Source organism: Hermetia illucens, chromosome 1, assembly GCF_905115235.1.
Source record: "Hermetia illucens chromosome 1, iHerIll2.2.curated.20191125, whole genome shotgun sequence".
NCBI lineage: Eukaryota > Metazoa > Arthropoda > Insecta > Diptera > Stratiomyidae > Hermetia > Hermetia illucens.
Genome location: NC_051849.1, coordinates 91,804,000 through 91,827,432, shown reverse-complemented (window position 1 = coordinate 91,827,432; position 23,433 = coordinate 91,804,000). Strand labels below are relative to the sequence as shown.

Below are 23,433 nucleotides of genomic sequence, written 5' to 3'. Positions count from 1 at the left end.
GCACGTAGTCGAGGTGTTTGAAGAAAGATATCATAGTCCACTGGAACCTTCACCGTCAAGGTAGCATGAAAAACGTCACCGATAACAACAAGAAATAATATCAGTGGCAAGATGCAACCCTGCCGGACTACGCTTTCGACCTCAAATTCCTCCGAGATTTTACGTCGGTGCAGAATATGATATTCAACGTCATCTGTCGCTCTGATAATAGCTATAAGTTTCTCCACAATGCCCCGCCTGTGAAGAGCATGTCAAATACATTCCCTGTTTACTGTATCGAGAGCTTTCTCGAAATCAATGATGGTTAGGTGAAGCGAAGATCTTAGCTCCGCACACTATTCCAAAATGATTTGTAAAATATTAATGTGATCAATCTGCTGTTTGCTGATGAACCTTTCAAAGTGTTCCTTGATGTTTTTCTGAATTATTGCAACTATTTCAGGGGGTGGCAGCTTTTTAATCCTACGTGATGTTACAGACGCATTACGCAACTGACCTTATAGCAGCCTCTGTGCTCGAATAATGTGCTACCGATGCTGTGAAAGCTCCAGAAATGCATAAACCTTCCACCGACATCGCCAAGAAAATGTTTCCCCATCCATTCCAAATATGTGAATAGAATGTTGAAAAAACCTACCTTGGCCTCTCCTGAACTGAGATCAATTGCTCGGAGAAAGCAGCCTTCTCCAGTATATCAGAAGTCTCTGTTAGTGCATATCACTATATATTTCCGATGCTCCTTATCTTCCATAACTGGAATCTTGCAGTAAGAAATCTATCATAATTGCAGTAGCCGTCATAAACAACCCGACAACGGATTCGTGTCTGCCACCACGTTGCTTCCAAGAGTACAAAAGCACATTAGCATAAGTGTGGCAAAAGAGAGAGGAGTACTCTAAAATTCCACCATCTCACTTTGCTTAGGCTCAGAGTGTCCAGCTTATATTGTTAAAATTCTCGATCGAGTTGCGAAAGTGAATATTCTGGGGGCCTTCTTTACCGTTGTCGACGAACGTACGCCCGTTCCAGAAACCAATCACAACCCGTATTCGATAGGCCAAAGGGCTTTGGCGTGAGGACAGATCACTGCAGCATTTGTTTTTTTTTGTAGCGTGTGGCTCCAAAATTGACACCATAAGTCAGATACGCCCAAAGGTTTTTAAAAGATACACTTTACGGGTTTACGTCTAACTATCGAATGAATTTCATTTTATTCGTATTAATTTCTTTATTTCTTCAAGAGTTTTTCATAATAATTCAACCTTACTTCACTTTGTGCGTAATGCGCCCAATGTGGGTTTATAAGCGTGAAACGTTGCTCACTTCAGTTGTTCTTCAAAGCTTTATTTGCAGTATCTTGCTATTTGTAATTTTAAAAAGATTAGTGATAATTTGTTTGAAAGCTATTTCCAAACTAAATGCGGTAGATATAATGCTATATTTAAGGGATCAACCGTAGCTAACTCCCACGGTTAAGCCGCTCAATTAGGCATATGTAACAGAAGCATTTTAGCGTTCAATAGGAGATTTACGGTGATCCTGTATTTGGGTAATGGCCATGTAAGCCGGACCTGCTATTAACAATTTCATTATTGGATACAACTTCGTGGTAAACCTGTTTGATAAATACAAAATTCTAACCTTAAGCAGCCAAGAAACGTCTTTCCTCGATTAACCGATGCGTTTAATGCCAGACTGGCTCCCCAATAATTTCTGCATTATCGTCTAAAAATACACAATAAAAAATTTTACTATCGAATCATTCAAAGAGGGAAATGTGAATTTTACGACCACTTGACGCGTTGTTGCCAAGCCGCCGAAAAAGACGCGCCGCTCCAAAAGAAAACGCGCGAGACGCACTTAAAGTCGCCAAACACGTTGAACTTTTGAGATTCCCCGCATCACGGAACAAATCGTAAAAATGTCGAATAGGGAGAGCGCCGACTACAATCCGAACACGTAGCGACGCAATTTAGTCTCAAGAAGGTTGTTTGAAGTTGGAAGTTGTTGTAGCTCGCCGAAGCCCTTCAATCTGCCTTGAATGGGGTTACAGCTCGTTATTAAACGCGGGAATAGGGTTGGTTTGCCATCCCTCTTACTCAGACACCAGAAACTTGCCAATTCGATCTTCTCACACCCAACGCAAAACACGAAACAAAAGACAATCTTATCGGAACTTCAATGCCCGCTGGGAGCGCTGGGGTCGTTTGGTATAGAAATCGCGCCTTGATTCCACCGACGCTCTCTTTTTTTCTACCGCGCATAGCGCACGAGAGGTAACTCGGCCCCACTCCAATCGGCCGAACGAACACTCGAATACCGAACGCACCGTCCAACAACAACTACCGTTGGGGTACACAAACAAAATGGACAGTGTCGTCCATCGTTCGTGTGGCTTCGGCGGGCTTCGAGTGACGTCACCGTGGTGTGTGCCAATCAGCACGGAGTACGTGACATGGAGGCGCGGTTATTTAGGCGGGGTCGATAAAACTGAGGGAAATGTAGTTGCACAACTTCATGTTAGTCGAGGAATAGAGTTCGTGTTGATCGGACGGGCTGCGTGTCGCCGGTCCGTTTTTTAAGAAACAGTTCCCAGAGAATAAGATACAAAGTCAGATTTAAGTGATTTTAATAAGAAGAGGCGACATTTTAACAGTGCTCGGGAAAATCGATAAGTTCGTGAGTGTGGACGTGATTTCATATAAAAATTCGAGTTTTCTTGGTGCACTTGCGATGAAATCGTAAATTTCGTTGACCCAATCGACAAGAAAATTTCACGAGCTACGACTTGAAAAATTTTCGTGTCTTCTTCTTGCTCGCCTCTCATATGTGGTACGGCGGATGGCAATGTGTAGGTAAGCTGACCACAAATACATTCGAAAGACTACATGTTTTGGAATTCCGTCGGCGTCAAGTGTAGATAGGAGAGCACTGGTATGCGTGCGTGCGAATGTTGCGCAATTTCGTCGTGGCCGGTTGCAGTGTTTGCGAGCGCGAGGCACTCTAGTGGTCGTTCGTGGAACTACGCCTAATAAGGTATGCGCGCCTTCTACTAGAAAAGATACACGAAAACGAGCCGAGTGCAATTCGTGACAGTATCTGCGGGTAGTTCGGGGCATTGCTTGGAATCAGATATTTTTTCCGATGGGTACGTTTGCTGGTGTGAGTGGTTTGTGATGTATTCGTGAAAGTACGTTTCAAAAGAACTGAACTTTATTCTGGAGTCTTCTTTATAAGAACTGCGGTCCCGTTTGGATATTTGGATTAAAAGTCAAGCCATTATGTGTAAGTAACCGGGTTTCTTTCACAGAACAGTTGCATGCTGCTCGGTGTTTATCTTCTGCTTGAAAATCACTGCCAGGGGGGCGAAGGGGTGAGAGGGCGCCTTCAGATGGCTTTGACTTTTGATGTTAGCAAAGTTTGGATGTCGTCCCCTCTGACCATGCTCCCTCTGGTAAACTTAAAGCTTTTAGATTGATTGTGTGAGGCATTGCGCGCCTTTTTCAATTATTACTCCCATCGTTAGCTACGAGGCACAGGGTTCAATGGTACTTCGGCCCGTATTTCGAATATTTTTCCTGAAAATTTAAAACGTATCAAATGTTGCTTTTGTCTGAAAATTTTCGAGAGACTTGCAATTCTAGGTTTTGCCACACTTTCATCATTACACTCGATCCAATTAGGTTAGAGTGCGGAATTTCTGGCTGCTAGTGCGTTTCGCTACGTTGCCCTCGTCGTTGCCACAGCCTAATACATACCAGTTTTGCGACAGAGGCGAATTATAGATTTCGAGATTTTCCGGTCGGTTTATGATGCGCCGCGCGCACTACGCCACACGATTGACATCACATTTGCATGCATGTGACGCTCGGGCTTTATTTTTTTTTTCTGTTCAGTTTTCACATGGCTTTTTGTGATTTATTATTTTGTGCTGATTTGATTGGAATTAGTTTTGTATGTAGAACTACCAACTTTTGCGTTATTTGAATTTATTGGAGGTTTGGGTTAATTTGTATTTAAACTCGATTGTAAGTAGAATGCCTGGCTGAAATATAAAACTTTAATTTTTTACATTGTTGGGCTTGCATTGTATTCATTAGCTGTAATAATTTAATTACAATAAGAAAGACTGGGAGTTGATGAATTTAGCTTTGGTTAGTGTGATTGTTGTAGAGTAGCTTCAGCTAAGACTTAATAAACCTTGGCTGAAGTAGGACGTGTGTATAGTGCTCACTTCTCCATATAAGGAGTGTTGGGTATCCACATAGTCCATACTAACTGCATCAGGTAAGTAACAACATCTTATTGATAGAGTCTAGCAAAAACCTAGAAAATAGTAATACATAATAATAATCGTCCAATTGGATCTAAGCCTTGAAGTGTGTTAATACACTTCATTCAAGATTGTAATCACTAGTGAGATTGAACTCCAATCTTCCGCTATGATACCGCTCGAACCAGTAAGCCATCGCATCTAGAAAATAGCTTTCCAAAAGAAAAATTGCTTAATTGCACTGAGGCAAGTTTGGGAAAATTCATGCTAGCTTTGGTTGTTACTCAAAATGGAATTACAGAAAGGAAACATACGCATCAATTATCCTTAAGAAATGGACATAAGTGGTAGAAAGCTTGAACTGGTGGGGCTGAAAGAAATTTAATGTGGCAAATTATGCCAAATTTGAGACTACGAAGATCATGTAAAATTTAAAAATTGCTATAAGAGATCCTTTACATAAAATCTCAGCAGTTGAAAAGCCGGAACATAGTCCATGAAACCTACAAAAATGAGAAATCAAGATGAGGTGCAATTAAATTTAAATATGAACAAGAAAAACGACGATGTTACAACTGTTCTCGCAAGCAAACAGTGTGGGATGGGGACGGTAGAAGCGGATTCCCGAGATCATTTGATTTGTTACTTATAACGAATTGACGGTAAAGTTAGAAATATCCTTCATGCGATACTGTTCTCGGGAACTTCGTGAAACCGATAAATTTGGACCTTGAATCTTTGTCCTGGTTATATTTGATGTTGAGCCAGTGGCATTGAAATGGAAAACTTTTTGCTGTGCATGAAGCAACAAACTGAACGAAAGAACCGTAAACACAACCACTATTATTCATATTGGGAAATCAAGCTGTTGCCCATGGACATGCTAACAGTAGGAACTGTTTTGGAGCCTCGTAAGTCCGTGAGAAGGACAAACAGACAGTAAAACGAATTTAATAAAGTTCTCTTTACCACATAATCCTAAAAAGTGAAGGAAGTTGGACTTGAAAAATCATTATTCCAGCTTGAGATTCGATCTGATTGTTATCCACAAATTATGTATAGGATATGCTTCCGAAAGATTCATTCTAAAGACCAGAATTTGGTCTCCATGGGGATCTCAAATGCCGCTTTCATGAAATGCATTGTAACTGGTGATAAAATAGGGTTCTATGAGAATGAAGCAAGCCCATAAGCTCATTTGTTCCCACAAATGCGGCGAATACAATGAAAAAACGCAAAAATCGCTTAAAAGTGAAAATGGTGATCACTTTTTTGATATTTTTGGTGTGGTGCATTACAAGTTCGTTCCGGAAGGTCAATAGATCAACGAAGAATATTATCAAAAAAAAAAGTCGTTAGAATAATTCTTAGATTTTACACAGCTATACTGGTTCACTTACCGGGGCTTCTCGTTAAAACCTTAACAACGGATAAATAGTTTGAGTCTATCCTTACTATAAATTTGTACCTTTAGGTTTCTCACTTGACTAGCCGCCATTAAAGCTTGACAGTTTGCATTTCATAACGAGGGAGGATTTTAGGGATTTAAGAAGCCACTGTGGCAGTCTTCGGAGGAATATCTAGTCAGATTTTTTTTTAAGAATATGAGGGAGTCCTGAGTTCACAATCCTCTTAATTGCGGACCGGCCCAATTGGAAAGAATTTTTCTCTCTCGCTTATTGGTCCACGGACCCCTTTGTTCTGAACAAAAGCCCAAATTTAAAAAATAAAAAATGACTTGCGGTTTCGTTTAGGGAAGAAGCAACTAATCATACGCTCCTTCTACACTAGGAACAGTGTGGCCGAAGTGGTTGATGGTGTTGTTTTTGGCCCCTTGTACACATATAAATTCATAACACGCCATGGGTATGAATTATATTCCTGTTAAAAAGCGCCGATAAGTTCAGGGCCTAGTCGGACGAGACTGACTAATTTCTTTTTTTAAAAAAAGGGGGAGGGGCAATGCAACCTCCAGTACCCACTTTGCTTACGCTGCTCGAAGGGCAGAGGCAATGACTGATGAGTTGCCTCTGGCCTGGGCGAAACCGCAAGTCGTCTATTTTTTAGTCAGAAAAATTAGTAGCATATGTGTTGCATGCGACGATGCCAGAGGAAATGCCACTGGAGACTCGTTTATGTTGGCGCTGATACTCAACCAAATTCAAGTCGATTACTCAACTAGGTTTATTCTGTGAGAAACGCAAATGTTGTAAATCGGCGAAGGAATAATGAAAAAAAAAGTCTACAGACATATATATTATTCTGACTAGTAGCCGCTCTGTATATTTTCTACAAGAAACTAGGGCTCGTTCCAATTAGATCAGGGCCTTGAAGTGTGTTAGGGCACTTCATTCAAGACGGTAACGGTACATTACAAGAGGCAATGAGGTTAGTATTGCGCTCGTTCGAGATTATTAGCTTGATTTCACTCAGGTACTCATTTACAGCTGAGTCGACTGGTATCCGACGTTAAATTACGATACAAATCCCACTGCCACCAGTGAGATTTGAACCGCGACCTTCCGTACGACAGCCTAGTGCTCTAATCGCTCAGCTATCCGGACACGTACTTGCCTTAAAAGGCAACTAAAAGGTTTCACGGCTGCGACTTCTGCCTAAGGAAAGCTGGAATGTGCGCGTTGTTCCTCCACAACGATATCAAGGCGTCAAGACTTCTTCAACTTGAGAGAGGTTTCCAGCAATGGCGGAGGGTGGAAAGTACTCCTCTCCCTCTTGTGGCGCTGCTGTTTGCATCCTTGAAATCCTAGAGACGAATTTGATGTCGGGCTCTTGCTGGCGACTATCGCAAGGCAAGCTCTCTTTATCTGGGAGTCGGTTTCTGGTAGGATAGTAACTGCAAAATCCCGATTCAGGTGAAGGAGTATCAGTATTTCGCTAGCCAAGTCAGACATCGGTCAAATATCTCTGGATTTGGAGAAAAAGGACAAAGCAGCGTTGCGCTCAATATACATTGACGGGTGTATGAATTTTTAGCCGCACATAATAAATAATAGTGGCGTCAGAATGTAGTGTGAGAGGTTTCCACTTATTGCGTTGGCTACTTTACCTTTGAGAGCACTTCGTAATCGAGTCGTTTTTAATAATGGCTAAAGTCGAAGTTCTAATATTCCTGACTGTAGGTAGTGTTACGTCAAAACAAATAGAAGAAAGGGCCACTATTATTTCCCTTGTATAACAGTGACTACCACAGAAAATACTTAATTTTTGGAGAATATCGTGTTGAGTGATTGTTAAGTAAAAACTGAAGAAATTATAACAAGAGATCTGCCGTGAGGACCAGAAAACTATAGCTAATACAGTTGTAAATGCGGTTTATGACAGAGAATTACTACGGCGGTTGCGCCGGAGCATTACAGTAAAGCGACGAGGAAAGATTCCTTGAGGTGTGCTATTACTTCATGATAATGTTTCTTTTTCAAATCTCCGGATAAGGATTGTGTCTTTACAGAAATTGGTTACCTCCATTATATTCCTGTGTGCTGTGACCTTTTCAGATTATTTTTTTATAAAGTAAAATCTTTTCTTCTTTGCAATTTCTTGGTTGGCTTGTCGCGGGATCTGTCCCAAAGGGAGATAATGTAGGATTTAACATAGTGGAGTAACTCCAACTATACTTTTTTTATCCTTTCTCTAATCAGCATTTTATTTTTGGTTTACTGAGTATAGTACAAAGCACATTTCCTCAAACCCCTTCTTGGCCTGAGCTTGATACCAGCATGGTGGATTTAAAAATTAAAATCTGATCTAAGAGGAAAAGAATTGAATACATGAATGGTGATAAAAGCGTTTACGATTTTTTGACAGGAATTCCTGTCCGGAAAAAATGTTTTCTTTTTTGTTTTTCTTTGGAATCGTTGCATATGGAAATTTACGTACTTTGATTCATAGGTTAAGCTTACCTTTTATAACGTGTTGGAAAATTTTTCTACAAGGCTATAGCTAGAGCCTAACTCTTGTGTCAATAGTCGGGGACTAATCAAAATATTTCATACCAAGTTTGGGAGCCTTTTCTTTCTCTGGTTGCAAGCAATTTCGTAGAGAAATAGATGCTTAAATGCGCTTTTAAAATAATAACACCAAATAATGTATAAAGAACACAGAAAAATAGAGGAGCAAATATGAGGACCAAGTTCCCAGGTACTCCGGTAGTTGAGCTACATTAAAAATGTTGGTTATGGTCACCAGGGTTCAACCTTCAGAAATGTTTGCTTTAATAACCAAAATACAAATTACTCACCCCAGAGCAACCTACATATTAAAGCCAACGCAATTCAAGGCGCCTCCGACCACCGTACTCCCAGAAAATTCGATTGCCCCCCGCACTTACGCTGGCATTCCTTGTCGGCTACTGTCAATTAAAATTTAACTTCCTTGAGCGGCTCCGCTACTTCACTTCCTCATTGTCATCGCGAGCGTCGCGTCGCTCGTTCACGTCATGCTCCCATTCGGTTCTAAGAAAATTCTTGTAGCTCGTGCCAAGCCGGCTCTCCCACACCATCTGAAGTTGACTGTGTACAGTAGCGTCCGTCTGCGGCGCGCTTTGTATATTAATTGTCACACCTATACACCGCACGAACTACATCATACGTGCATATGTTCACTCGGCGCGCACAACATACTTGGAATAATCAAATATTGTATAGATTTCAATCAAACTTATCTGACAAACAGCTGACACGTGTGCATGGGATGATGCGACATTACGGTGCGGCGCGGCGGTGTGGGTGAGAGAGAGGCGCAAAGAAACGGCGGCAAAACAAGGTGAAAACGGGGCTGCTTAGGAGGTTAGGTGTAGCGCGTTGTTTGCGGTGTGGCGCGATAGTGTTGAGCGGAGAGCGAGAGCCCTGACAGCTCTCGAATTCTTCTGCGGACGCCATCTTGTTTCCTCCCGTGAAGCCTCTGCTGACACTGTCCTACTCGCTCCTCTGCCTTCACTATCGACGAATTTGTTTTCGGGTAGTGCGCTCGTTTAAATTTGTCATTTGGAAGTGAATGCCAACTTGAATGCCGTCAGTTGTTTTCCTCTTTTTCTGTTTTTATTGTTGTTTTATAATTGTGTGGCTCTCTTCCTCACTAATCCATGCTTTCACGACTAATGATGTCTTCTGTCCCTCTTGCCCACATCAACTGATAACCGCAACTCTTCTTGTTTGTTTACCTCTGAATTTTTTTCAACACAACTTTTTGTTGCTTGGATTATGTAATATTTGTTTACAGCGGATTATTGGCAAGTAAAGCACACATCGCCTTTGCATCACGGTCTCCTTTTTTGTTTGGGCTTTTAGCATCGCGTTCATATGATAATGATGGAAATGGTCTTTCGGAGTGACTGCCGGAGTGTGTGCGCACTTCCATGCATGTATGTATGGCTGTAGCCGCTGACTTATAATGAATAGGTCATAATCAGAGAACGGTGGTGCTTGGGATGTTGGGACGCAGTATATTAACGATCCCATAAAATAATTAAAATGTAATGCTCTACTCGATGTGTATTTGACCGTCTAATAATATTTTTATTGACAAGTTTATTGACTCACTTGGAGATGCTGTAAACCCATAAAATCGGGAATGCAGGTTCGACCGGTATTGTTTGATTTTCTGGCTGAATACAATTTGACATGGGTAGAAGGCATTGTATGTTTATGAGACTCAGTGTGCTTCCGTGGGATGTTGGTTCAAAGTGAAGTGGAGAAACCACATTTTACCTCCTAAATTGATTTTTCAGATTCGATTAGTTTCGGTTTGAGGGGATTCACATTTTCTAATAAAAAGGAATTAGCCTTTACACACCCCCTGGAGATAATTTGCACCAATTAAAATGATGACGCCGTAAAAGTGAATATATTGTCAACAAGCGCACTACACCCGATTACAAGTACCAGTTTGGAAGTGATAAACCAAAAGAAAATTACATATCATTGGACATAAAAAGCAAAAGTCAAGGCTTTTAAAAGAGTTTCGCAGTGAGTCTTTTCGTTCAGCCTGTCTGTCATTTTAGCTAGGTTGGTAAAAAAATGTTTGCTTCAAAATTATGAAACTACAAAAATAATGTGTAATTTACAAAGAAAATTCAACAATTCAAAATATGCGCCCAATGTGGGTGATTCTTATATGGCGGAAAATTTGTCGGTCGGTAGTCAGTAGGTTTACGTTGTGGTAATACTAATATGTGAAGATAAGTTACATGTAAAATACAATTATGCTGTTCATTTATTTGGCCGACGCTATTATATAACGGTCAAGTAAATATTTTTCCGAGGCAAGGAAATAAATTTCCCGACAAAATATGTGTTTTTCGATCAAATAAATGAATTCCTGTATCAAATAAATAATGTTCCGGGTCCAATAAATATGTTCATTTCTAGATGAATAAATAAAATTCCAATCATATACATAAATTAATAAAGGTTACAGGCCATATCAGTTAGTAGAATTCTTGTCCTGCAACCAGGGCCGTAGAGAGAAATTTCGCGCCCGGGGTCAAAATTTCGCCGGAAAACAGGGCCCGAGGTGAAAATTATACGGGCCTGAAGTAAAAATTATGCGGGCCCCCTTATTACCCATTTACCCCCTCTCAACAGATCTACCTGCAGCAGAAGCAAGAAGCAATATAATCATATCAAGTACATCATTTGTACTCCTTCTCCAATTATGTTTGTGAGAACGAAATTTCGACGAATATCTGCCAATGTTTGAAGTACATGCCCCTTAACCTTTGAAGATATTTTTTCAATGGGGTTTGACATTGCGGAGCATGGTGGCAAAAAAAGTAAATTTAAACCACCTCGCTGCAAAATTCCCTTGGTTTGGCGTGTTTGCGAAACCGTATTCGTCGATGAAAATAATTTTTTGCCGCTGTTGACATCTGAAAATTTCGACGGCGTATTCTTTTCGAAAATGGACAACCCATTTTGCTTGAATTACGCCAACTTTAGTGCTATTTTCAACTTGTGCAAACCTTTATTAATACAAATCTTGTTTATATCGGCCCCACACGTCGGATACCATCTAGAGTGCTCCCGAAATTCTTCTTTTTGATGTTTTCCTGGATATCATCAGTCAGTTTCAATAGCCAACATCCTCCGCGTGTTTTTGTTTGCAACACAATCATTTTTGTGTGCAAAACAAAACCTTATTAAATCGGTTTAATGTCTGTCTGTCACACGCACATTTCTCAGAAACGGCTTTATCGATTGACATGAAATTTGGTGAGAAGGCGGGAACTGTGAACGCCCAGACATGCAGTGAGTGATATCCTTCAACGTTGAGATTAAGCAGGGGGGGGGGTCCCCATACATGCAAAGGGGGGTGTAAACATTTTTTTCACCGAATATAGCCATGTTGGATATCGAAAGAAAGGTCTCGACTAGTACTTTTCGGAGCCGGTCTTAGTTAGTTTGTTAGAAAGGCGGGGAGTGGAAGGGGTAGGAAGTGATGGTTTCTTTAACGGACTCATTCTCAGAAACCACCCAACCGAAAAATCTGAAAATCAAGAAGCTGCATCTATATGGTGTCCAGACCTCAAAATACTCTCCATATCGACATCTGCTCAATTTAAGTTAACAAAAGTATATTAAATTATTTTTGGGGAAATTGAGCAATACCCCCCTTAAGTTTATCCTAGAGTTATAGAAGTGTGTTGTAGTAGTATAGAATACAATATGAAGCATGTTATCCCCCAAGTTTGATCAAAATCATACTACTACTAACAAAGTTATAGTAGCTCAAAATTGCCTTTACTGTGTAAATTTACTGCAATCATCAATATCACACTAAAGTGAGCAGTCTGACATGCTAAATGCGTATACGTAACAATCTACGTACTATAGTTCTGCAAACAAAACCTTTCATACCTGAAGCGCCCAGCTTCCGGTTTCCTGATTATCAAAACAACTCTAAATAACTGTTGACGCCGACCCCGAACTCTGGCTGCTGATGTTACTTCCTAAATAGTTTTTCCATCTTCGTATAATGAGATTAAGAGTTGTTTCTATTCAAAACGTATTTTGCTGTAACAGCAAGTTTGCTGTTTAATGCAGGAGTGCTGTTCTGACCGCGGCTACTGAATTGCAGGCTTCCATTTTCTCTATCAGGACTTTCGCTAGAGCTGGATGACTCGACTCCAAACTGAATCTAGAATTTGCAATGTGGTTACAAGAAAATAATAAAATAATTTGGAAAATTATTATTTTACCCTGATCCCGAACTGAAATCCCATTCGGATTATAATTATCACTTATTTTCACCGTGATAGAGTATTTTATTTGAGTACCCGCGTACTCAGCGTAAGTAATGTATGGAGAAGATATGACCAACTGACAACATAAAAGCGCGAAAAAAGGAGACAAGGATTTAATTCTATTTATGGGTATGCCTTTCTTTTGAAAATATGGTAGGGATAGCTCATTAGTCATTAGGAAGTTGCGTTAGTTAGGTATATATCTGATTAGGAATTATAATTATTCATCTGGAAATCTAGATTCTATCCGGAATTTTATTTATTCGATATGGAAATTCATTTATTTGATCAGAAAATATATTTTTTTTTTTCAGGATCAGGAAATTTATTTCTTTGTTTCGAAAATGTATTTACTTAATTTTAAATTGTATTTACTTTGTATTTGTATTCGCTGTTTTATAGATCCATTTCAGACTTCTCCATAGGTATTTGGGTAGTGAGTGGCAATTATTAAATGAAGTAACGAAATAAATCGATATGATAAGGTGCAGTTCCAAAAATATCAACAGTTTTAAAAAATAGGAAAATAGAGGGAAATTTAAATAATAATATAACTATACATTTTCGATAGAGCAGTAGCTTACTTCAAACTACAATTTTTGTTTTTCAGTGTAGATAACTTACCCCCTTCCTTAGTACAAAGAGTAGCTTTGTACTGATGAAGGGGGTAAGTTGCTCTCGAAATATATATCTACACTAAAAAGTAAAAATTGTAATTTGGAGTAAGCTATTAGTCTATCAATTTTAGACTAGACTATCAATAGAAGACAATATCTAATCTCCTATACATTTTTACCTCCAAAAAAAGTACTAGCGGTCAAATAAGGGTGTTTTCTCTCAACCAATTTTAAGTTAAGTAACATTTTATGATTTTGGTTTCATTTCCTGCGTGTGTTGGAAATTAACACACAGAAAATCGCTCACCACTTCGTCATTTACTTTTCCAGGCTATTGTAAAAACTCAGTAGGGAAACGTCATTCCTAATTGTGTAGTCGACGTTCCCTTTTGCCACCTTGCTTGGCCTGCCAATATAGCAAGGCACCAGTGCAAAAGAACCAATTTTTAAATAGAATGTTGATCTCAAAATTTATATTGGCTGTGACTATTTTACCGAGCGGAGACTTTTCTATTATAGATGAGTTTCTTTTACCTTGATATACATAAATGTGTTGTCAAGTATTTTCTGTTTTAATAGTTTTCATTAGGAGTCTTTCTATTTAAAAGTTTTGATTGTCTCAAAAAAATTGTTTTCTTAATTTGAAGGAAAATATGGTTTAAAAAATATTTTTGGAAGTTTTAGAACGAAAAGCAAAATTTTAAAATTAGTTGCGTAGAGATAGAGAGGTGATGTTTTACGCTCTTTGACGCTCTGATCTCCTTTGAGCAGCTGCTTCTATAAAATCTTCTGTGGTTCATACTTCTAAATATGTGTACATATATGCTATTTAAATTGTGGGGTAGCCTGTATATACGAGAATGTACCGCTATAAACTGTATATATGAAGAGTCGAAGTAGCGTGAATGTCTATACAGCTTAGCTTTTATAATTTTTTTTTTTTAAAGTGGAAACATCGATATGAATAAAAGAACAGGTGGAAAATGTAAAATACGACCTGGCAAAATTAAAAAGGGGGATTTTCTATTGCCATACTGGGGATCATAGTACTGGGTCCACGAGTTCTGATGTTCTTTGTAACAGAATTTAGTCTCTACTTTTTTGTAGGTAGTATTAAAATGTGACAAATCCATTCCCATATTACAATTTGTGTCGATTTGCCGCCGTCATCGATGCTGGATCACCTGAAAGCTTGGTCTGTACCGAAGCTAACCCTCTTTCAGATACTCTCCACTATTTTGCAAAGCCTGTTGGCATGCATTTCAATAGATCGTACGATGAATTGAAAGAATTACCTGGGGAAGATTCGTGCCAAATATACGTCGAGCTTTCTTCACCATTAGGAGTCCCTCCTCCCCGCGATTGCATGCTTCATGAATTATTCAAAAGTAAAGAAATGGTGCTCCTTATGATTTGCAGTTAAGGGACGCCGAGTGTCGCTTTTTTCTTCAGTGTAATTGGAGAATTTGATAATTTATCCTATCTAGGGTCGAAAATCACAACCGATAACAGCTACGATGATGAAATCCGCGTACGGTTGTTGGCAGCCAACAGAGCCCATTTCAGCTTACAAAAACTGTCCCGTTCGAAACGTCTCACCATAGGGTCAACGCTCTTACTGTACACGACAATGATTTTGCCAGTCCGGAAAGTCTATAAAGGCAATATCTATGGTAGAAAAAGAAGATGGGGCAGGCCCTGCCCAAAATGGAGCGATGGCGTAGGTCAGGACGCCAGACAGCTTTTAAGGATATCGAATTGGTGGACCTTGGCGCAAAATCGTGATTTCTGGAGTTCCTTATTAAGACAGGCCTAGACCGGATACCGGTTGTTGCGCCGTTGATGATGATGTAATCGGACGATTATTTACATGCTTTCTAAAACAATCCTGAAAGTATATTACCGAAAACCGAGAGGGATGACGCGTATGCATGGTCGATGTGCCCCAAATAAGGGTTTGTGAAAACGATGTATGCATATTAGAACTGTAAATGCCGGGGGAGGCTGAATGTCTTCGCAACAGACAAGAAAGTACTTGCCTAGATTGCAGAACTGGGTTCCGAACGGTAGCACAGCATTTACTTTCGGAACTGCAGGACTTACAAAAAACCACTATTGTTAGCGACAAATTGATTATGAGTAGAAGTAGCTTACATGCTCCTCGATGTGCACTGTGCCGTTGTTCGTTTTTTTAGACCTCTTTGAACAGATACCTCAGGTGTGTCTTTTACTAGCATATTGTATATATAGGCAAGTGCTATTATTCCACCTGACGATGTGGAGTATGTGGAAAGGAGGAGTAGGTGGCAGATTGGCAGAGCTAACCTATGCAGAAAAACGTGCGATGTCAATACATATTGGTGGAAATTGCTTAAAGAAATGAACATGTATTCGTGGAACAAAATGCTGTGAGGAGCTAATTATCGTCTGTATTCGACAAAGGAAATACGAATTTTTGAGTCAATATAGAATACTTTGTTATGCCCCAACTTTCGAGTGATCAAAGGTTCTGACGTCCCAATTTGGGAGCCATTTATTATCAGTCGGACTTGCTAGCTAGATTATTTCAATTCAAGCTCTGTTAAACACGAGGTTGCAATTATATTTTGCTAAGAAAAGGGGATGAATTGTAATCGGTTTCTAGCAAAATACAACTCCAGGGGAGTATCCGTGACACTTGTTTGCATACCGCTATGTTAGCTGGTTTTGAAAAGGCGACAATAATCTTGTCACTCATAATTTTCAGCATCATTCTATAAAGAGTTCACAGAATTATTCATGTTGCAATATTTGAAGGCATTGTTGGACCCGACTAATGAGTGAATAGTTATTTCTTATCCTTTTTGCCTCCTTTCCCAGGGAAAGTATGCAATAGGGAAAGCCTGAATTATAGGTCAGTTAGGTAACCCTCCCTCAAGATTACCATCCGCGACAGGGATAAACCCAGGCTAATATAATAGGTTAGCGGTTATTAGCTGGGAAAAGAGTATGCAAACGTTTCTCTTTTAGGGTGTTTTCGGCGAAACTGCACTTACGTACTTATTTGAGATAAACTTTCACCATTTTTCACTCTTACTGCAGCAAGAAGCTTTGTTCCGTGATTGTCAAGTATATTGTAGTGCCGCATGTTGTTTGTTTCAGTATTAAAGCCGCCAGTCATTTGGTGACAGACCGGACCAATTGGGAAGAAACTTTCTCTCATTTGTTTCTGGTCCGCTACGAATTATTATCTACTTCGATTTGTCTGGAGATAACAAAGCACCTGGCTTCGACAATATACTAAATAAAGTCTTTGGACTGGCTATTGCAGGTATTCATCCCACAATTTGACATTTTTTCTAATTCGTCAGTGCGGGTTAATTATGATATTAATGAAGCACGAGGCAGTTGACTGATATTGTAGCCTTTCTGTCATTAATATATTGCTTTGTATATATTGTTTTATAATTTCGAGTGAGTAAGATAAACTTCTTATTCTTTTGTTGTTTATTTGCTTTGTCCATTACTAACCATTATCACAAATATAGATATTATTGTTGTGGTATTGCACTCTACACTTTTTATTTGGGTTTTGTTGTTATTCAGCCACTTACAGAATTATAAGGAAGCGTTTTGAAAGTTGGCTTGTATCAATGTGGTGCTCAATGTCATTTGAAGTTAGGTGTAAGTTTTTGTTGAGGACGTTATCCCTCGTGAATTCCTCATCTATCGTTTGCCGCTAGCTCCGAATATTCAAAATTGCAGCAATGAGAGAGCCAAACTTGAATGGTCAATACTACTAGGTCCTTATAGCAATGTTAACCCAAGTTAGGTAGGTGGTAGTCTTCAAGCGCGCTGACATCACTACACAATCCAAAAACGGAGTTTGGGACCTAGATTGGCTGGTTACTTGAGTCTCACTTTACTGTTTACGCTGCACGGTCATTGCAAATAGTTAGAATCAAATCAGGTCCTATTTGTTGTGCAGGTACCGGTTTTGATATGCAGCCTCATGTGAAATGTCTTCATGATCTTGTGTGGTCTAATTTCCACCTAATTCGATTGTTACAAAAATTAGAAAACTACAAACGGGAGAACTTCCGAAAATATTGTTCAGATCTCGGTGGCATTTTATAGGTGTGTTAGGGACTCTGGGAAAAGGACGCACTTTTCTTATCTCTCCACTCTCCCACTGACATGCCTGATAAGAAGGGAGTCGAAATTTCCCCGGACCAGGAGTTTCCTTGACGGCCCGGAATATAAATTTCAAGGTAAAAAGGGATACTAGAGGGGTTCGCAACATTTTGACCCAAGGCCCGTATAATCTTCACTTGATGATATTCAAAAAAAAATTATTATAAAAAAGACCACCCGTGAAGGCCCGCATAAGTATTATAAATATTATAGTTCTTAGCTTCGCTCTTCTGAAATTCCGGAAGTTTGAAATATGCAAAAAATTTCGCGTATGGTCATAAATAACATCTGCGGACTTATTACGATATTTTGTCTATGAAAGTATGCTAGTGTCTACACATGAACTTTACTTGACTTATAAGTACTGTTGCCCACAAGTTTCCTAAAGTCAAACATCCTGAATTGCGCTTACTACCTTATTCAAACATCCTACGTACTCTGAATTTTTTACATAATGCCATCTCACCAATTCCGTAATATCTTCAAATATAATTCCCAGTAACTGAAAAAAAATAATTCGCAACCCACCCGAAAAATTAAGTTTATGCAGTGATGTCATCAGTACAACTTCTAACGATCAAATGTACGATTCAAAGAGGCTTCTGTCGGGGAAATAAAAAATGTGAGTTTACAGCTCGCCTGAATTTCAGCGTAAACAAAAATCAATCATTTTGAATGATTCGTCTATTCCGTTTTGGATGTTTATGTTTTTGGGAGCATTTTGCTAATCTCATTTTAGTTCAGTGCTCAAATGAACGTTTGTATTTAGTATTCTTTAGGTTTAATTTATTTTCATTTGGAAACTGTTTGCAATTTCTGGAAATTCACTGATAGAATAAATAAATGCAATACATTTATTACAAGTTTCGTCCACACCTCACTCTATAAAGGTACGAGCAATAATAATCCACTTCGTCCAAATTAGTTAAAGCATATGCCAATACTCGTATATCCTCGTCCCCTGGATCTTCGTTTGGCCACCATCCGACAGATTTTCAAGTGAGCCCATATCATTTAAAGGGTTCCCTTAGAGAAATAATTCGATTAGGGAACTTATCCTTAACCTTATCCGCATTTCCTATTTTCCATTCAAGGTTTATCAATGCTCTTGTCTACGTCTACCCACGGATGGGTATTGTAACAGGGACTGGGAATCACATTTATATTGCTCATAGTGTTCCGATGTTCTACGAGAACAAGCGGATGGCGTCATCCCTTTTGTTTGAATGGCTCATCCAATATGCATGTCGGATTTATGGACAGTTCCCTGGGGAGATGAGCGACCAAACTCCATAGTGTGTATGAATAGAGAGTGAAGAGTAAACTGAGTCAACTATTTAGGTTACGCAGGTCTAGATTGATCAGAAGTAAAAATAACCAAGACTGGAAAAGTGGCTCGGTTAAGGGGAGAGAAACATTGCAAATGATTTTTTTCCCTAATTGTTCTTATCAAATTTCTGCCATAAATAACTGTGAGCCAATTGTGCACTATTTTCAGGGCATTACGAGTACATTACATTACATTAGACAATGATTGCTGTTGGAACGATATGTTAATATATTTCACTGCAATTACAAATAGAATTTAATTTTTTTTCACATTTGCAACATTTTTATGTAAATATTTGCAAAACATTTTCGTTACCAGCCTACATTCACCTTAAAAAGTGCTTCACAAATTTAGTGAACGAAAATCCCGGCTGTTCAAGGCATATCCTTGCCAGGAATTTTCCTACAGAGCGTAGATATGCCTTCGCTAGGGTGGCACGGGTGGTTTTTTCCGATATTTTTAGTTTGGTGAACGACGAACGGAAAACTAATTAAATGAGCCACAATATGTCGTCAATCTGTTTTGACTGGATCTGGAGTTTTTTTTTCAATGTTTTCACGGTAGGTGATGCGCCAGTAAGAATAGGGTTGTATTTCAACGGGAAAACTGAACATTATTAAACATTGGCTGTAATAGTGTCATGTACGTAATCATGTGAGCAGTCGGAGTGTGGAAATTGGAAGATTTATGATAGCAGGATGTTGAATATTTGAAGTTGGGAATACTAATGGAAATCTTAATTAGACTGGGTGGCTTTGACGCGGCAGACAATGCATGGGAAATAAAAGAGCAAAGGTTAATTGACAGTTCGTAGTTTGGATGAGACAAATTTTGAGAAAGATGGTGTTGGGTTTTGCTGTGACACCCTATATAAACGTGTGCTTACTTCACAGCAGCGAGTTTCAATAAAAGGATTTCTATATTTTCACGCCAAAAATAATTAGTAGTGCCCGCGTCAATATCGCTGCACACATTAGTATTGGGTAGAAAACTTCAATGCCAGGTTTAATAGAAAGCCAATACTCTCCATATTAGCAAATTTATAGCTAGCAAGCTTTTTGAGTGTAATATCAGTTCTTTTGTGGAAAACAATCTTATAAACGCCAATTATTAGCCTGCCATTTAGAAACAGTTTAATCCAAAATGATCAAAGGAACTATTGGCATATCCGGCAGGAGTGTGATTTTGAATCATCTTATGGCCAATTAATGGTATAACTCGCGTTTAACTTAAGGAAGTGAGGTTGAATAACACAAGACTCAGGTCATCCTAGCTCTGTTGTGTTGTGGCTTGGAACTCCCTTTTTGTCATTGTGACTTCTATCAGTCGGACAAGTTTTACTACAATGTGAATCGCAACTTTTTTAAAGTATATTTACCGATGCTATATGCTTGACGAAAGATGCAAACTTCTGATGTACATCAATGTTGCGGTGCCAATATGAGAATATCTATTCAATGTTCGCTGATAATAATAAACGCGAAATAAAATCAATTCTCGAAAACTATCAAAACGGAATAACTGAAAAAAAGAAATAAATAATTATGAGAACTCGATTTGTATCTAATCAACTGTTAATGTCTTTTGCTAGATTTTTAAAAAGTACTAAGAAATTTTATTTAGAGGGAAACCATATTAGAAGCTTTATTTTCATGTATTTTTGTATACTATTTCAATTTCAATCAAATTTAGACATCTTATTCCGAATTTTCGAGTTTTTCTTTTTCGAAAAATTTGAGCCAAAAATGCCAAAATTACGCGACATTAGTTCACTGAAAATGGTAACAATTTGACAATTTTTAATAAAAAAAACGTCCTTAAAAATGTGAAATCATCCCAAATGTTAGTCAAGACTCTTCGTAATTCTATAAAAATCCAAAGTTATGATTTCATAATGATTGATTCATTGTTTTTTGACTGCATTCTAGGATGAACTTAAGGGGGTTTTTCCTGCCAATGAACAGGTATCGATATGGAGGGTATTTTGGGGCCTAAGCACCATACAGTGGCAGCCTCTTAATTTTTTTCATATTTTTCGGTTAAGTTGTTTCTGAGAATGGGTCCGTTAACTGGCTTCGAAAAGTACTAACCGAGACCTTTCATTTGATGACTATATTTGATGAAAAAAAATGCATATATGAGGACTGCAAACCCTGCCTCAAATGGAGCGTCGGCGCAAGATCGGGGTGTCTAGACTTTGTTGTTAAGACCGAATATTGGTTTTTGCGCCACTGATGCTCTTTTTCTCTAAAGTCATTTTTGGCGTCCGAATGTAATGTTTACGTAGGAAAAAAAGACAATTCAATTCAAAGCGTAATTCGTAGTTTTTTGCAATGGCAAGCGGTAAGATGGGAGACGGCGCTTTGTTGGAACAACATTTTTGGTTTGCAAATGCCGTTTTTCCGTAACTTCTATCTTCTGTCTTTTCACACAGTGTTGCATTGCATGCTCCAGTAATCGTTTTCAATTCTTCATAGTAATCCATTAATACTACCCCATGTCTGTGCTGGAAAACAATTTCCGTGATTTTGTCTGCACGAAGGAACATCCTTTGGCTTTTTGGGCCAAAACCCTTTCTGTATTCCGTGGATTTGATTGTTCTTTTGCTTTTGGAGTAGAATGGCTAAAGTGCTATCTCCATCAATCAATGGGCATTAAAATCTTTATTTCTTCCGTCTAGGTGTGTAGGCATTGCAAATATTTCATGCAGTACGTTTTGGTCCGAAATGAGCAAACATGGTAACTTGTCATTCCTAATCTTGATTCAATATGTGGCAGACACGTTCTTTGGGCATCATCATAGTCTCTGCTGAACCTTAATTCAATGGTCGTCTAGTACTATTTGGTGAACTTGAGCAATATCTGCAACTTTTCTTGAGATTCTGCGATGGCCACCCCATGATTACGAGTAGGTGAGGATGGGCTTCCACATTAAATGCAAGGCCTCAATTAGTTCTTTTCAAAAATTTATCTTTTATATTTGGTATTGATCGTTTGGAATTTAAGGATTAAAAATTACAGATATAAGGAGTAAAATGTCTCTTTCTTAAAGCTTAGCTATGAAGAAAAAACGAATCTTGACTCTCGAGGGTATTTAGATTAAAATAGATGCCTTTCAATGTGTTCATTCTAAATATCTAAACTTTTATATATAACTTCTTGTAAAAATTCATGTAAGCTTGTTATTTGGACACTGCTGAAAGTTTTCAACCCTTACCGGTATAAGGAAAATATCTAATTTTTAAACCTTTCAATAGAAATTGAAGTTAGTTATTATCAGTGGAGAAACCATATTCAAAAGCATTTAAATATGTTTCAGAAATCTAAATTTTATTGATTTCAATAAAAAAATAATTTTTGATAAATGGCTTTTATTGTACTAAATTACTAAAGGATTGCATTCCTGGTTGCATACATATCAAAGAACCAAAGTTTCGAACTAGTGTGATTTCCATTCCACTAAAACAATGTTATCGTTTTATGTGTGTGACGATGTACATATAGCAAAGCCCTTCTGGGTTTAGCTAACGTCTGCAGCAATTGGTTGATATTTTCGACCCTCCTTATTCCAAACATTGATGTCGAAAAATGGCGTGCAAAATCATTTGTGATGATTAATTTTTCATATTTATTGTCGCCAATGTAGAAGATGATCCCGAGCAATTTATGGAATGAAATTTTTATAAATTAAGCTTTCTGAAGAAATACATAGATTCTTAATTATTCTTACAGTGCCTTATCAATTAAACTCTAATTTTGGATGCGGATGTGTTTGAAAATTTTATAAATTAGTTCATAAGTCCCATCGATCATATTATAAACTCTTGCTGGCTGGTGATAGACCGGGCAAACTGTATGTACTTTAAACTTATTTACAATTATCCGGCCATGCGTAAAATCTCAAAAACATTAAGCATCCTGGGTAATGTTTTGACGTACGTCTTCCAATGAAAGAAAAAAGATGCAAACTTTGAATCAAATAAGCTCGTTGTACATACATTCCTGGGATATACAAGATCATTCTGTTGTAACGATCATTTCAATGTAACCATATATCTATTTTTAATTACGTACATAGCTTTTCAAGGGTAGCAAGAAGAGTTTCGCAGTAAATCTTTTTCTTCAATTTGTTTGCATTTTAGTCAGGTTCGTAAAAAAATGTTCGCTTCAAAATTGTGTAAATACAAAGGTAACGTGCAATTTATCTACAAATAAAATTCAACAATCCCAAATATGCGCCCCATGTGGGTGGTTCTTATATGTTGGAATATTTGTCGGCCTAACGATAAGACAGTTGGCAGCGTTGATAATTGGAAGTTCTAGAGGTCTACTATCGGTTACCTATTTGAGTCGTCGGACCTACTTTGTAGAAATAATGATTTGCCTTTCTCAGCTTGTTCTACTTTTTCATGTTACACTCAACTGAGGTCGGTTAGTTATTTTTTTGCAATAAAACCGATTGTTTGATACCAGCGAGTGAGAACTTTGTCAATGTGACGTCACCTTGCCTGTGCCGATTAAATGGTGTTTTGGGAAGTCGGATTTGAAATAATTTTAAAAATTATTTTCTGACATCTGAAATCAGAGAAATTTCGGGAATATGTTAACTATCATGTATAAATCCGATTGAAAATTAAAGCAAGCCGGGAAACAAGAAGCCCAGCTTTTTAGGTATGAAAGGTTTTGTTCATCATTTATGTAAAATTTCTTGGATATACGATGGTCTCATTTATATAAACGGTGACCCTATGATGGTGGTACAAATTTTAATGGTGGATAG

The 23,433-nt window shown here is 38.4% G+C and overlaps 1 protein-coding gene and 1 long non-coding RNA gene across 3 annotated transcripts in view; one reads left to right on the top strand and one right to left on the bottom strand.

Moving 5' to 3' along the window:
* Nucleotides 1–1,248: 1,248 nt before the first annotated feature.
* LOC119652882 lies at nucleotides 1,249–2,121 on the bottom strand. Of its 2 annotated transcripts, none has more exons than XR_005249611.1 (3): nucleotides 1,792–2,121; nucleotides 1,642–1,725; nucleotides 1,249–1,574 (listed from the first exon to the last, which is right to left on the bottom strand). It is a non-coding gene; the product is annotated as an uncharacterized LOC119652882 (long non-coding RNA). The 2 variants fall into 2 exon arrangements; XR_005249609.1 differs by having other exon boundaries at nucleotides 1,249–1,571.
* A 394-nt stretch (nucleotides 2,122–2,515) lies between these two features.
* Nucleotides 2,516–23,433, top strand: part of LOC119652874 (protein suppressor 2 of zeste) — a 67,231-nt gene continuing 46,313 nt past the window's right edge. Inside the window, exon 1 of the mRNA XM_038057239.1 lies at nucleotides 2,516–3,285. The gene's annotated coding sequence lies outside the window, so the exon portion shown is untranslated. The remainder of the gene's footprint in view (nucleotides 3,286–23,433) is intronic.